The following is a 17,580-nucleotide window of genomic DNA, read 5'->3' as shown; positions in this document are numbered from 1 at the left end:
CCTTCTTGCAGTGACAGGATACAGCATTTAGATTTTGCAGACTGTACAATATAGCTCTCTAATGTGCCCTTAATAGCCACTATACGAGTTTTAACAAGGCAAACTCACAAATTTCCATTGCAGTACACCAGAAAATTTATTTTAAATGTAGCTGAACAGTGTATAAATTGTTTAAAATTGACAACTTCTAGCACTTTTATTGATAGAAATGGCAGCCTGAGGAATTAAAGAAAGTCAAATCCAACAAACTAAAGAGGGAAATACAATTTCACAGGTTTATGCAGTATCTTCTATTTAATCTCTTCAATTCTGACTATAGATAAGATTTTTTTTTTTATTTCCTACAGAAATTCCTGGTCTCTGTGCATAATCATGTCTGTCTTAGAAAAGTCTTTTTGGAAGTTGGAATGTTACTTACAAAAAACTCCAAAACAATTAAGTAATCTTATCACCAGCTAGCTAAGAGGAAATAAGCATCTTCTTTCTTTCTCAACAGATTATTGTTGTTTTACACATGAGGTTATAATTTAAGGCCATATTTTTTCCAGGGCATATTAGCATTCCAATGAGAATTCCCCATATCAATCACAAACAACATTTATTTGGTATTTAATAAAACTTGGCTTTAGTGTAGCCATTTTCCTATATAATTAAACAATATACATTTCCTTAAACAATGGAAAAGAGACATAAAAGATTAGATGAGAGATGAGGAAAAACAAGTCAAAAAACCAAAGTTTGCTAGTTAAGTCTTTTGTTTTCCTTGAGGCTGCCCTTCACTGTGACAGCAAGGGTTTTGTTTGAAAACAGAAAGAAAGAGATGTGACAAAGGATAGGGACCACCAAAAAACATCTTAAAAGAGAAGTCAAAAGAATAAGAAAAGAAACCAAACCAAAACAAACAAAGGGTGATAACACAGGACTGAAAGGAGAGGAAAATATGAGGGAGAGTCTTGGTGACAAGTAGCAGAGAGTTTGAAAACTATGGAGATTGAAAGTTATTGTCCTCCTCAATTTGATTTTGAGCTTGGTCTTCTTTCCCACCCAGTTTGCAGACCTAGATAAAAACCTCTGATTTATGAAATCATTTTAACACTTCAGCTACCTTGTCAGATATTGTCAGTATTTAACTGACAGCATTGTAGGCAGAGTTTCTGCAGCAGCAGCAAGTACCATGTTTATGCAGGGACAGTTGACATAAATTCATTAAACATTAAGGATTTCTTTCAAACAGCTTGTTCTGCCATGATGATTAAAATTTTTGGGCCTAAAAGCCTGATTAAGAAAATATATATTATATATTGATGATGCCTGTTCTTTGGGTGAAATTCAAAGCCTCTGAGACTTGTTGAAAAAAAAATTAGGAGTCTTCTGATCCATGGCTGAAATGTCAGTGTTGCTATTTCAGATGAATAACCAGGTCTTTGACAAAAAAAAACCAACAATTACGTAAATTCAAAATAAATAAAAATAGGGTTCAATGGCATCCTTAGCTCCTTAGCAAGGATGGATAACTTTACCGATATGATTGGAAAAACAAAATATCAATAATAAAAAGTGACCTTATACAATGAAATTTAATTTTAAAATATAGCAAAAGTAACACAGGGTGTAAATATAATGGAATGACCAGAACAAACAGAATGTGGTTTGGAAAGTTGCAAGAAATGCAGTAGATTCAGCTCTGAAGCTAAATACTACAGATAGAAACGACTTATCATTCTTTGCCTCTTCATGTATTCTCATACTAATTCCTGCCAGGAAAATTAGACACTGTGGTAGTATAAGAGAAATGATCTGTTAGTCCAAAGCCAAAGTGGCATATTTGTTTTCAGCTGTAATCTAGTGTGTACAATAACATGTTGCCATAAACAGTAATAATATGCTGAAAGTGTTAAAGAGGTGTTTAGAGGGGTTTACAGGGTAAGTATATCCCCAGAAAAACTGCAACTAGGCAGATAAATAGCAGACTGCAAAGGATAAAATTCATAACAGTCCCAGGCAAGAGAGCCCTGCATATGAAATAATCCTATCATACTTTAAGATTAATCAAAATTAATTGGTTAATCTTAAATTGGACTTACTAACTAGGAAAAGACTAGATTCATATAGAAATACCCTTCATGGAGTAGAGAAAGTCTCAATGGACATTGGAACACGGCTGTGATATCCTGTTCCATTTCAAGTCCTTGAGAAGATTTTCCTAAATTCATTCTTAGTTGTGAAGGCAGATTGCTCCTTGGTTCATTCATCAGCTGGATAAACCCAAGAGGAATGCATTAATTGATTACAGAAGCAGGGAGGTAGTAATCTTTCCTTGTGTATAATCTAAAGAGAGTCAAAGGAAAAGGTGAATATTTTCTTATGGATGCTGTGATCACAGAATCACAGCGTGGTTAATGTTGGAAGGGACCACATTGGGTCAAAATTGTGCAAAAAAGTTTCATTCAGAAAGTTCTTGAAAAGTTTTCAACTAGAGAAATTGATATCACAGTTCTTCATGAAAAATGAAGAAAATCTAAAATATCACAGTAATAAGATCTTCTGAATATGGGTCTTCTGCCTATACTCATTGCAGCATCCTCTGTTGGTGCCAGCTAGGCATACCAACAGATTTTGCAATTAGTTTTTCTCAGCATGCTTGTGAGACTGGGCTCTGAACAAACCCAAGTGATGGAGTTTGTGTTCCCAAGTCACCGAGTGGGATGGAGCCCTGCTTTGCTGGGAAGGGCTGAACACTTCCCTGCTTGTGGGAAGTGGTGAAAAAATCCCTTGTTCTGCTTTGCTTGCATTTGTTGCTTTTGCTTTCCCTATTAAACTGTCTTTATTTCAACCTTTGAGTTCTCTCCCTTGTATTTTCCCAGTTCTCTCCCCCATCCCAACATGAGCAGTGAGTTCGTGGCTAGATGGGGCTGAGATGGGATTTAACCAAAGCATTTATAATCTGGACACCACAGTAAATAACTGGTGAACAGCAGGGACACCATTTCAAAACCTGATCCACATGGCGTTTTTCATAATTTAAATTTAAAAGCTATGCCCATAATTCTTCTAGAATTTTGCTACGTTTATGCCTATCTTGTGTGAAAGGTAATATTACATAAAAAATCTTCTACAGAATTTAAAAGGGAAATTGTTATGTGCTACCTCGTATACAAAGAAATTAAAAAAAAAAAATTAGGACTCTGAGTAGCTCTTATTATGGCCTTACACATTTTTCAGGCCCCTTTGCCCTAGAAATGAGATATGAAAGTCAGATTACTACTCAGTCTTTAAATCGATGCTGACAGAAACTGTCCTATTGGGTTATAAAACACTATGAACATGGCCCAAAGAAGGTCTGAATTGGTAATGATTTAATTTAATTCAGTGGAACAAGCTGTTAAAATCATATTTTATTTCTAAACTCCCCTGGCTGCAGCTAGAATCAGTATTTCAGAGAGTCGGGAACCTTAGGGAACAGAAATTATCACCTTGGGATTAAATCCACAGGTCAGTCTTTAGCATATATAATTTTTGTTCTTGGTTTTATTTTGCTGATAATTTCACAGCTGCTTTGGATTTAGAAAGATTTTTATGACTCTGAGATGTCAAAATAAAAAACATTCAACTTTGTTTGAGCACTGTCACCTAGGCTTGTATGTGCTGTATGCAACCATTAGACTGTTGACATTGGCCTGGAACAATAAATGCACAAAATTAGATTTTGTTGTTATATTTCAGGCAAAGAATGCTGAAGCACTAGCAACAGCACTTTTGTGGCATATACCATGGTGATATCACCAACCAAGTGGCAGAGCTGTTAAGGGAATTACTCTGAGTTTGAGGATTACAGCCTCTCTGATTATAGGGGAAAACAGGCAAACTTTCAGTTTTGAGAAAAAAGAATACTTCTGTTTGTGAACTAGTCCTACAGAGTGTTTTATAGAGAGCTTCCATATTTCTTTGAAGGAAATAATTAGATAATTGAAAAACATTCATAAACCAAAATATTAGGGGTGTTACAATGCCCAAGATAATACCATTTATTTAAAAATAAAAGGCTTGTAAAACAAGGTATTTAAAATTCAAATTTAATTTCTAGAATGCATATTTGGCACCTGTGGCTTTACTTTCAATGGGAAAGAGATTTTTCTTGGTTTCACAGCTCTGGAAAAAGAATACTTTCATGGGAACTTATTCACCAATTTAAAACCTGAGGGCAGAAAAAGAAAATTCTAGCCTTTAGTGTATAAATCTTACTCTTCTATCATATTATTGTTTTAAATTCACTGAGTCATGTGTGTAAAGAACACAAGGGGATATCCATATTGTGACTGATAGATGAAAACAGATAATGAACTATCAGAGAAGTTTGCTAGCAAAAGTTTCATGATTATTAACTTACTTTCCCCAGAATTTACTTAGAAGCTTCAATGGGAGAGTCCTTTTGGGAAGTAAGCAGCAGACACAACAAAAAAACACCTCTCCTGAAAAAAACTAAAATCAAACCTCCTGCTATTTTGGGGGAGAAAAGACTTATAGGAAAAGCCTATGTACAAGAAGGCAAGTGTTTTTCAGGAACAAGCAAGCTATTTCTTTTTCCTGATACAGTTTAGATTTCATCCTATGCTTCACCAGGTGCAAATTAAGAGCAAAGGGATATCTCTTGGGTTTTTCTTTCATTCCATATGTCAATCTTGTCCATCTGAAATTTTTAGTTTTTAAAATACTCAGAAATACTGGCAAATATTTCCAAAATAGCATGCCCTTTTACTCTTTCATCTGAAACAAATTTGCTGCCTCTTCTTTTGTGTCTTCATTTTCCTTTTTGTCTTTTTTTTTCATCTGCTTTTAGCTCTAATTGTTTTCATCCTTGCCACTTTTCTCTGTTTTCTTTTATTTTCTCACATTGACTTGGTTGTCCATTTAGAGTAAGAAATAGAGCTAACTAGCTGCAGGTTCTGCTAACTCTAGCAGAGCAGTCAGAAGACCAGTGAAAGCCAAAATTGTGTGAATGAAGATGGAAACAAAAAGCCCAGGGAACAGTAAACTAGAGCAAGCACTGAAAGGATGGCAATTTATAAAGAGGAGGGCTGCTTTCTACATTAAGTCTCTACCAGAAAACAGAGCATGTTCTTCCATCTGGAGGGGATATCAGCAGGGAAGGAAAGGTTTTAAGTGTGTCTTGTCTCTTTTCCTGCACATACAACTGCATATAATTGTAGCTATATTCCTGATTCTCCTTAGGGGAGCATAGAAATGCTGGAGACTGATACCAAAAAAGGCTGTGTTACTACAAATTTTAGCAGCAACTTCACTGAACTTGTCTGCAACACAAATATAAATTGTAAATGGAGACTGACTGGCTAATATCCATTGCAATCTCAACATCAATACATTAAAAAAACCCCAACTACTCAATTTCAGTTTGTGGTTTGTTTTTTTTCTTCCTTATGCAGTTTCCAGCCACATTGAAGATAACTTTAAGTAAGGAACTGGAAAATTTATTGTGTAAATTTTAACTATTAAGTCATTAGTGCTTCTTTGTCATCCTTATATCAGTACTACTAGAGGGGAAAAGAGTATCTGTAATAGAATATTTAGTAGATTATATTCTAGAATCATTTGTAGAGCATAATACATTTCTGGAAATCCCAATTAATATTCATCCTAAGAGGCTGTTGGACAAGTGTTCCTAAATTATCTTGACATAATAAGAGAGTCCACACTAGTAACTTAGGCAGTGGAGCCTACCCATTTGTGATACACAGTATGGAAATTCAAGTACATAGAAAATAACTTGGATATTGCCTGAAGAGTATTGTATTCCCCATATAGATGTTGTATTTTGAATATGGATGTACTTCACATTTGTAAATATAGAAGTTGCAAATAACTTTAGTGAAGTTGGTCTGGTAGGGGAGGCTTAGTTCATCTGTAATATTAGTTATTTAATTTTACTTTTTTGTTAGCATGATAGGATCTAGAGGGGGATGGGAAACATTTCCTGCTCTCAAATTCATCTTTATTCAATAATATGGGACAGTGAAGACATATTGTCTGATTATCTTTTTTTTTTTTTTTTTCCACAAGAGTATTGGTAAATTGACATTGTTTTGTCCCAAAAGTTAGAGAAGGAAACATATTTTGTTAATCAAGCATTGAAAGAACCCTTTTTTTAATGTTACATTTCATAATAATACAAAATTCTTCATTATAATCACTTATTTTTCTTGTAAATTTACTCAGATCATGCCCTAGAGCTGTAAGTAATGAGTTTCAAATAAACCATATCCACAAAAATTTTGATCACAGAAAGAAGTACCTAAATTTGCCAAAAGCGGTAAGTAGTTAAAGAGCCTGCAATTGATCTTGGAAAATGAATTTTTTTAATCAGTATAAAAAGAGAAATGGCTTTTTAGGGACAAGGACCAACTGAATCATCAACCACATAAAACACCTATGGAATGCACCATCATTCAGCTCTTCAATGGTTTCTATTTCTCTGGCAGATAGTAGCCTGAATTTTTCTGCATATTAAAGGCTGTTTGTAATTTTGTCTTCTGCTCTTCCTCATTAAAATTTTTGTTTGTTTTTTTTTTCTTTTTTTGGTTGTGATTGTTTATTTTTTTCTGTTTTTTTTTTTACTTTTACCTTACTTTGAAATAAACAGTGAGAAAATAATTAGCAAGGGTACGTACATTCACTGGGCATGCATTCAGCACAGAAACTTCTCTCGTGCAAAAGTTAATTATTGTACAGTGAGAGTAGAAAACTGTGAGGAGGAGGCTAATTGGCTACTATTAAGAAGTGCAAATGAATAATAACCAAACCAGTTCTTTGGGGAGAAGATGAAATATTTAATAATCTGCCCAGCGTACACATTCCCTTCTCATACCTCTTTTCATTAACTCCATGCTGCATCTGTCTGAGCTCTTCCCAAAGGATTTCCTGTTGTCACACTCTTCTACTGTGACCAGCGGCTGGTGAGTTCACATTCTGAGGCAGGCTCATTACCGAATATTGTCTTATTCTTCCCAATTAATAATTGACAAAATCGAGGGTGAATTATCATCAGATTTCATTGTCCAGAATTTCCTAATAACAAAAAAAAAACAAAAACACCCCAGAGTGGAAGTGTTTTCTTCTACCATGAAGGAAATGGACTTAAGACACTTTGGGTCAATGGGAAATCAGCGAGTCTTGAATTGTTAGTGTTCCAGTTTTAAGGTACTAACTTGAAGAGCACCAACCATCCTGTTAAAAATACATCATAGACTGGTGAGTTTTTCCTAAACTGCTTTCCTTAATCTTGACTTCTGGAAATGAGAGAATTTAAAACTGTTATCATAGATATACTTAGAACTTTGTATAAGTCACTTCAACATAAAGACAACAGTCATATTATTCCAAACTCAGGAATTTCATATTTGAAATAAGAACAAGAGAAAATGCAGAATAAGAATAATAATGAAAATTTTACAGTTTTATGAAATTTTATGGACAAAAATATTAATACTTTATTTTGTAACAGCTTCTAGAATCCCTCAAAGAAAAAATTAGTAGAGATATTAGTACTGAGGTAGATGAGCATAATATTTATAATACTTTTCAAAGGAGAATAAGGATAAAGACAACAATAATCTAACAAATGAGCTAGGGATACATCTTAATTTCAAAATATAGAGTCATTCATCTGTCTTTTGAAAATGAAAATTATTTTGCCATGTTGAGAACAAATACAAAGCCAAGCCTTTAGACAATAAATACAAAAAATTCATTAGAAACTCCCTTTGCTTTGCTAAAGCATTGAGAAGCTAATGAGAACATGTGATAAGAGGCTGAGAGACCTGGGATTGTTCAGCCTGGGCAGTCTCAGGGCAATAAGAAGTAACACAGCCAGACACTCCACATTAGTGCCTACTGGAAGGACAAAAGGCAGTGTGCACAAATCAAAAAATCCATATTCTAAGAGTTTTTTACTCTGAGGATGGTCAAACAATAGTGCAGGTTTTTGACTCTGATTTCACTTGGATGCTTTTGAAAGCCGTGTCCATGGATGAAATAGAATTTACTGCACTTCCAGCAGAGCTTGGAGAAGAAAGGGGCAGAAGTAGGAGCAATAATTTCAGGAAATACTCCTCCATTGAAAAAGGGAAAAATTTATTTATTTATAATCCAAAACCAGGTTGGTAATTATCACCTGACCAGTTTGTTATCTGATCAACTATTGCTGTGTACTTCATAATCTTCTCACTGCTTATGCCCATTAAAATTTTTGGATTTTTATAGATGAGAAGATTCTACTTCTAAGTCTACTTATGTCAACATGTATGTAGTAAATTACAAACCTTCCGATCCTTGTATAGTTTTGTTTCCTGTGATTTAAATTTTTCTATCTCAATTTCCTCTTTTTATGTAAATTATCTGAATAATATAATGGGGTAATGCTTCCCACATGTGAATTACTGATCAATTAATGTTTATACACTTTAATATCTTTGCAAATATACATAACTGTTTAGAGTATTTATAATTAAGTAGTTTAATAGCATATTTCTGTATCTCCAAAAATACAGAAATGTAACTTACTTTGTAATGGCTTTCCTCTACCTCAGGAAAAGGCAGTTCAGAAATATAAACTAGAAGCAAAACTTGCCAAACAAGGCACTTAGCTTTATTTTCATGAAGAAATCAATAAAATTTAATGCCTCCACAATAGCAGTAGTAGAACCACATTTGTGTGTTAAGACTGCTTATTAAAATCTTCCACAAAAACCACCCAGGAAGAAAATTATTTTTATCTAAATGATGCTCCTTTGAGAGTGACTAAATATTTTTTCAATATGAAGCATAGCAACATGGGAGGAAAAGCATGTAGTAGTAGTTTAAAGCATCCAGACTGCATGACTTTTACCAGCATTGGATTCAAATTAGGAATTCCAAGTGCTCAGCATTACTAAGGGATTAAAATAAAACTAGAAAGGTTAATATAAACCTAGCATAACTTACACTTCCTAGAAATATCTTGGTGCTTAAAAAAGACATAACTGATTCAGCAGTACAACAATCCCCTCTGTTTGATTGCGATAAAGAACAGTCACCCAGATGCAGAACTTAATCCAGATGTCAGACCTAGGCTGGAGGAACAAGAATGTCAGGCAGTGCATGGAGATGCTGGTCCCAGTGGCACTCACCAGAGTGAGGCACTCACCTGTGCAGGAGGCTGGGCTTCCTCCCACTCCAGGCGCTGCAATCCCCTCCCCTCCCACCTCACCAACCAGGTGGGTACCCAGGGGACACCCAAGCTAAGTGCAGTAGAGAGAAAGTGGTAAGTGCACTAGAGAGAAAAAGTGGAAATACTCGAAAGCGTGGTTCAGGTGTAGTTGCATTTTTAGTATGTCACTTTTCCTTTCTTTTTTTTGCTCTATCCTCTGCAAGCTGAGTGACACCCTCTCCTCCTATGTATTTAGACCATTGAATACACTTGCTCCCTGAATAAAATAAATCAGAAGGGACAGTTTTGTGCTAATTTGTATGTAAGCAGATTTTCTGGAATAATTGGCATGCAACACAAAAGCGTGGTCTAACTGTTGATGTCCTTTTTGGCATGCCCTGTAGTCTGAGGAGAAACTGCATGTAACTGAAGTGAGTGAGACATCACTACATGGGCAGTGTTGTGGAGGAAAGTGAACCTAAGATTGATCATGCCTGAGACAGTTCTTGAGGATCTAAGTATGAAATTTTAACTCTGTGTAACTGATGTGCAAATATGTGCAGTACTCCCTAAGGAACCCATTATTTCCATATGCACTTGTAAATGTTTCCCTATGTGTGCAGCTGTTTACATTGCTTAGTATGCCATTTGTCTGGGTGTGGGGCAACTAAATTTCTATCAAGTGATTTTTAGTTAAGCTTCCAGTTCAGTCCCTAACAAATAGCATACTTTAATAAAGAAAATTATAACATAGGCTTGATATCTGGTCCTGATATTTGATAGATTTCACAGCACAACATAATTACAAAACACGATATTACCTTCTAAGACTAGGAATAATTTTATCTAAGGTTTTTTATAGAAACAGTGCTGCTTTAATTTCACATGAGATATGGTGCAGATAGAAAATTGACAAAAGAATTCACATTCAAATAATAGACATTATTTTCCTTCAGACACTGTGAAGTTACATTCCTTCCCCCCCACCACTTGTTAAATTTGGCATTAACTCTTGCAATCATTACTTATTTTTATAATTTTTTTCCTTAATCTAATGCACTGCAGATATCTCCACAGATAATAACCTAGTATGTATTATTATAGCAATAATAATAAACAATAACTTTCTGTGTTCTATTGTATTTAGGAATTATTTCTTCCTGAATAGGGTTTGAAAAATAAGTACAGTTTCTTCTTACCAAATATTCCCTCCCATGGCCTCTTTCTAGTTTTATTTAGAGATAACTTTGAACTCACTTTTGAGTATCTCACTTATTAATTTATTTATTTATATACAATAATATTTTACCTTGTCCTTTTCATTTTTTTACTTCCTTTGGCAGATTTTCTCCAAAAGTCAGAATAAGCTATCAAGTGTGTTACAGCTACTTGTTTGTGCCATCTTTGCTAAAATCATGGGGAAGTAAAATTAGGGTTTTTTGGTTGGTTGGTTTTGTTGGTTTTTTGGGGTTTTTTCGTTTGTTTGTTTGGTTGGTTGGTTTTTTTTGCTATGATTTATTGTGAAGAGGAAAACAAACAAATATCTTAATGCACTAGTTGTATAGAATTTCACTTGCAAACCATCCTTTTAAATTTCCCTATGAGTAAACAATTCCAATTTCTTTCTTACATTTATCTTTATTTATGGGGGTTTTGGTCTTTCCTATTTAAGAGGTTTGTATATTCAGGATAACATTAACATCATTAAACCTGTGTCTGTCACATCATTAAAAGAAATTCTCTGTGTATTTATCATTTACTGAATATTGCACTGAAACATTATAGAAATAAATACATATATGCACAATTTACAGTCATAGTGGCTGTCTATTGATTCATTAAAGGTAACTTGGTTGAAAACCAAAAACTAATCATGATCCTGTACTCCAACTTTTCTATTTTTTTCTCCTATAGCACTTACTAAAGTGAAAATTACCAACCAACTTCTTCATTCTCAAAACCCATTCATTCTGTATTTCTTGAAATATGGAAAAAACATATTTTTAAGTCAGAAATGAACACCAGAGTCTGATGCAGAAATAAATCCCCATAATGCCTCCTTCTAAATACACTATCCTTAAACAATGAGGAATGATCATCTTTTCAGACATATTTTTGTATTTTGCCTTCTATTTTAAATATTAGAAGATATAATATCTCTTTTCCTAGTGGGTTTGATTTCTAATGGCATAGAGCAATGTGGGTTTATTTCCATTCTAATGTCAACTGATTTTTTTTCTGTATATTTACAGAAGAGACCAAATGCCACTGCTGTCCTTTCCTTACCTAAATATTTTAAAGTCCTGTCCCTTGATGCAATCTACTTTCTAAGAAGGCTCCAGATTACTTACTCTCTTGTGCTTTTGCAAATTATTTTTGTCCCTCCCTGGGGACAAAAAATGAGCTATCCAAACTTCTCCAGATATTTTAAATTTAAAAATCTAGATGTCTCTACAGTGAATCCACAATAAAATAGTCTGTATTTTCTACTCAATTTTGTGGATTTGATCTTTGCTTTAATATCACTGCTTGGTGCCTTGGGATGCTTTCATACTTGCTTCTAATTAATTTGGTCAGTTTTCACTGACCAAATTTAAAGCTACTTCACTAGCTTTAAATTCCTTCAGTTCTTTAATTACAATTCTTCATTTGAGACTTGTCCTGGGGTGCTTTATTTCTGCATGTGTACAAAAACATTACTTTCATTTTGCACCCTGGAGTGCTTTTGACTGCAACTAATAGAACTGTAGGCCTTTAAGAGCACTATTGCATTCACATATTAAGTGTATTAAGGACACACACACCCAAATTCACAGCTGGCAGTTGAGAGGCCAAAACTGGATCTGCAGTTCAAGGATACCAAAAGGATATCTTAAAAATATGTCCCAAAAAATGTCCATATTTTGTCTGTAGAAACTTCATTCTGATCTGACTTTCATCATTACAGACAATCTAAAGCACTGCCTAATCTTGGTTAGATAGCAAGGAAGACTATCTAGAAGTTTAGTGAAAAATCTCCGCTGTTTGAAGGCACTTGGGAGAGTCTTCTGTAGACTGTGTGTGTATGCATGATTAAATCTTTGCTTCAAAACCTGAGTAAAAGCAGCAATATTGCTGCACTTCCCTTTAACCCCCTGGGAAGGAGCACTTGGTGTGGAAGGAGAAAGATCAAAACATTCAGCAGAGGCTTTATAAGATTGGGGCACGGACCTGAAAAGGAAAGATAAAAGTTGGAACTGAAAGGTGATGAAAGCATTGAGTATTAAACTACAGCCAAAGACCTTTGTAAGAACATGTGACTCCCCTTGCAAAATTTCCTCCCTTTCCCTCTCACGTAGGAAGATGTAAAGAAAGATGATACTGAGCAGATGAGAGATGTGGCTTCAGCAGCCTTTTCTTGTGAATCCTGTTATCTAAGATTGGAGAGGCAAACAGCAGTGATTTTGTTACCTTTCTTCTTCTTACACATATTCAATATTTATGCTCTTTTGTGCATTACATGTAGATGAAAAAAAACATGTTTATAACTGAAGAATAACTATGACATCACAACTGTGTGGCAATACATTTAGCTGTGCTGTGAATTGTTCTCAGTATTATATTTATTAATTGATCATTCAAAAATATCCCATTTCCATAATTCCTAAGCCCTATCATTCAAGAAAACTCTTCCAAAAATGACAGTGTGATCCTATTCCTCATAACAATAATTTCAATATGTTAACTGAGTTGTCAGTACTGACAGTACCTTCCAGACCACTCCTTCCAATGGGACTCTTTGGCAATGCAGACACATAGAGCTCAGGAAAGGCTCACATGAAACTAATGAAAGAGGGATTCCAGACCAGCCAACATTCCTTCAATGCCGGTATTCCCAGGAGGGACAGGGTAAGTTCCCATTGGAGGGTTTTGTGGGGGTTTTGCATGGGTGAAGTTTTTGTTGTTGGGTTTTTTGGAGTCTTTTTTGTGTTCATTTTTAGTACATTAAACACGGACAGTAATGTATACTTGTGAGCACTATCTGGAGGTGATGCGACAAAACTGAAAAGAGTATGAATTATATTCTATATTGGTGAGATTCTTCTTTTTCTACAAAGAGAAATGCCTATTATCAGTGAATGACAATATTATTTGTTCAGTTCTGGTCAAGTTACGAACATTAATGCAACAATTCCCACTTTTATGAAAGAGTCAGTAAATTGTGCTTAAGTGCCTATATAGTGCCAAAAACATTATTATTGATGTAGAGATAAAAATAAGCCTTCCTTGAGTCCTTTAACCATCTTTTCTTCTGTATTTACTGTGTTCATATCTTGTGTCTTTTCTTTAGGCACCATAGGATAATTTATTTTGCATAAAGAAAATGGAGTCAAGGGGGGAGGGAGAAGCAATGGGTCCATCTAAAACTCAAAGGAGAACTATCCAAATTGTGAGATTAGAATCTGTACTACTGAAAGGACATAGTGCTTCTAATGACTTAATTACCAGAATAATCAGGACCCATGGCATATGAATTAGGGAATGATTTTTTACTAAGTAGTTGTTTTATCTATGTCTTATTTTAATAAATGATATGGTTTTGTATCTCATAATATTAGATGATTTCATATAGTTGATTTTAAAACTACGATTGTAACTACTGTACATTTTATTATTGTCATGCTTATAGTTACAGCTTGAGTGAGACAAGTGTCTACCTTATCAGAAAGGCTAAAGGCTAGGCAGCTGGGTAGAAGAGTGAGCTTTGATATTCAATATTTCATAACCTGTTAGTTAAAAGGTAATAACAAAAGTAAGAGAAGATATTCACATTAAATGTTATCTTTAATGATAGGAAGGAAATAAGACAAATGAAGGCAGAAGCTTACTATCCTTTTTGGCAGAAATAATCAGCTAACTGTGGTTTAGAGTCTATCAACACTAAGAAGAGTAATTGATTCATTGCTGTTAATTTTTGGGGCTGTTTGGCAGGGTTTTGGTGGTTCCAATTTGGCATTTTTTTTTGTTGCAGGGTTTTGTTTTGGTTTATTTTTTAATGGCACAAGCTTTTTGGGCAGCATTCGACATGATTTTGTTGATGAAAAACAATTGGTTATAACAGATAGCTTTTACCATGACACTATTTTTAAAACATTTAAGACTGTGTTTTGGGCAAGAATCCTCTTTCAGTATAAAATGTTTGCATCATCCATGTTCAGTTGGAAAATTTACCTAATTCACATGCTTGTACTCTTTAATGGGAAAGATTACATTGTGAAACATGCTACATTGCTAAATTAACATCTGGTCTTAAATAGTTTGCATGGAGCTGAAATAGCTTTTGTGGTTTATAAAAGATGTCAAACACATATTAAAAAAGAAGACTACTCTGGCCACGATAAAAACGTGTAAAGCTTTTATCTTTCCTTAAAAAAGGTCACATAAATTGTCTTGGACATATGGACTGCATGAGACTTACATCCTCAGTTACTTGAAGAAAAAAAAGAGAAGTCATGCTACTGCATCAGTACTACACGCATGCTACTACATCAGTATCTTTTCATAATTTCTAAGCTCTCACAGAGATAGGAAGGCAAACACAGTAGGAGAATGTTGAACTACTCCCTTAATATGGAAGCAGTTTCTCCAGTTCTAGCCCTGCAGCTTCTGGTCGTTGTTCTGTTGCTCTTCATAAAGGACATTTCCTTTTTTAAGCTTCCTTGTTAGCCATCCTGATTGTCCCTGCAAGAACCACTTTAAACTGACTATGCCCTCCAAAGCACAGTTTCTGAGAGGAAATTGAAAACCTTTATAGCAGATTACTTTAACTTATATGGTACATGTAAGTTATTTTATACTGAGAAACTTGTTGATACGTTTTTCTCATGACACTATATGGTCTTTCTTTATCTAGGAATTGATGTGGTTTTTTATATGTTAGGCACGTACATATGGTCAGTATGAAAACATGTCTTAAGAGTATGCCACTATCTGGTTTTGGAAAGCTCCTTCAATACTGAAACACTGAAAGCCACTATTAGCATGACTTTTATTTCTTGTTCACAGTAGGTAGGAAAAAAATCTAATAATCTTGATAATGACACTTTAGAAAGAGAAAATATCTGCCTCAAGAGAGGTGAAAATCAAAGTTTCTGAAAGTTAAAAAACCTATGAACATGCTACAACAATTTTAGATCTTACCAATAAACAACAATGAATATACATTTAACTCTGGAAAGTTCTAGAGAAATTCTAGATTACAGTAGAAACTTTGTAACTTTGTTAACTTTGTTCTCCAAACAAAATTTTGCACTTAGTGAAATATGGAGGAAAAAATCCCTTAATAGGTTTGACACTAATTTGATTATGGTCAAGATTTTTAGACTTGATTGCATAATAACATTATTTTCTTATATTCCCCTTCCCCTTCCCCTTCCCCTTCCCCTTCCCTTTCCTCTTCCTCTTCCTCTTCCTCTTCCTCTTCCTCTTCCCTTCCTCTTCCCCTTCCCCTTCTTCTTCCTCTTCTTTTCATCTTCTTCTTTCTCTTATTCTTCCGCTCCCTGTCCTTTTTTTTTTCTTCTCTTGGAAAAGATAAATTAAAATCCAAGAGCAAATCACATGTCAAGTTAGTGTGTTTGTCTTTTTTATCCTTTTGGTCTTCTTTTTCCTATGTCCATTATATTTCAGATGTTTTTGACATGCTTCTGCATAAAAATAAGCCATTAATTTTTCAAATTCTAATTATTTGAATAATATTTCTACTTGGTGACAGCCTACCTATTGCTCTTTGAAATGATATTTTGTTGCTTTCTATAAACAAGGATTTGTGTTAGAATTTGATGCCCATCATTCCCTTGTTTCATCAGCTTAAAACCAATAACAAAAGATATTTATTGTTGTTTGAAGAAACAGCATGGAAGAGTTGAAAAAGATGACATGTATAAAAAGGAATGCAGTGAAATATTTTGGTAATCAACTTATTACATCTACTGTCAGAGTGAGGATTACTGTGTATTTCCTAAACTGTGTAATAGACATTATCAGAGATATTGCTTCCAGTTGCCAATATTTGCTGCCCAGAAATACCTCAGACACAGCTGTTTTGAACTGTGCTTTCTTGGACAGTGGACAGCACAGATGGCAGGTGGGCAAGCACCCGCTTATTTTAGCTTTTCAGTTAAACAGGCAAATCCATACCGGTTTTGAAATATATTGGTTTAATCCCAAAGTTTTGGTCAGTAGAAAGCCCTGAAATTAAATAAACATACACCTTATTGCCATAACTTCCTTCTGCAAAGTTTTGAATATTTTGCTTCCCACCATCCTGCCCATTGCTTTAGTTTCTATGGCATTCTATTTTAAGTCTATTTTGACTTATTTTACTAAGTAGGCCCTAGTATTTTTGCTAGACACTCTAGAAAACTGCTAATTATTCTTAGAAAATATCATTACATATTAAATTTTACTTTGCTTGAAGCAGTTGTCTGAAGTGTTAGGAAGAAGCAGTTCAGTTCCTCAAAGTCAACATCTTTTAGAGATGATTTTTGTTTTTATTTGAGTTCTTTTTTGCATTATTTTTATAGAAGTGTTGGGTTACTAAAACCTATGTTAAGTGTCTGAATATGTTACCTGGACAACTTAACATTTTTGTTAAAAAATGAAAGTCTTCACTGTAATTTCTCTCAGGAAGTAAGTTGATGTTAAGTTTAGGAGCACTTAATTAAATTTCATCATGAGGTGTGAAATGCTTCTTTGAATCTGATTTGCTCAGCTCAGAGACAATGATTTTGATGTACATTTGCATTACTTTTTTTAAAGTTATACTAAGAAATGCATTTTCTCACTTCTATATATTTGCCTTGAGGAGCATATAATAACTAGAGTGTGATCTCTTCACCTGTTGTTGAAAGGATAAAATGGATTTTTTCCTGTATGCAAGGTAGTTCTATACGTTTTCTTCACTGAATATGTGAAATACAATAAATTGGATAAAACATCTGCATATCTGTACATGCATCTGCTGTACGTGTATACACGGGCAAGTTCAATTTCCAGAATCTCCAGAGGTCAAGACATGGCCAATTATATGACTCCATGCCAAAAGGCAGAGATGACTAAAGGTCTTCCTTTGACCAACCGAATTCTAAATTTTTTCTATAGATTTTCCATTAATTTTGTTGTGGTTCGGGACATAGTCTGTTTCTTTTTCCTTGAAACAGGACACAAACATTTCAACCAGATATTTTTTTGTATACTATCACAGAATATTTTGCTAAAAATTACTTTTATAATAGTATCTGGCCTGGACTACCACATAAATAATTTTGTAGCGTGTCTAGTAATATTCAAAATTCTTTTAGCAAGTGCAATTTAAATGTTAGTACTAAGCAGCTCACATGGCT

Source organism: Zonotrichia leucophrys, chromosome 2 (assembly GCF_028769735.1).
Source record: "Zonotrichia leucophrys gambelii isolate GWCS_2022_RI chromosome 2, RI_Zleu_2.0, whole genome shotgun sequence".
NCBI lineage: Eukaryota > Metazoa > Chordata > Aves > Passeriformes > Passerellidae > Zonotrichia > Zonotrichia leucophrys.
Note: the sequence above shows the minus strand (reverse complement) of the source record.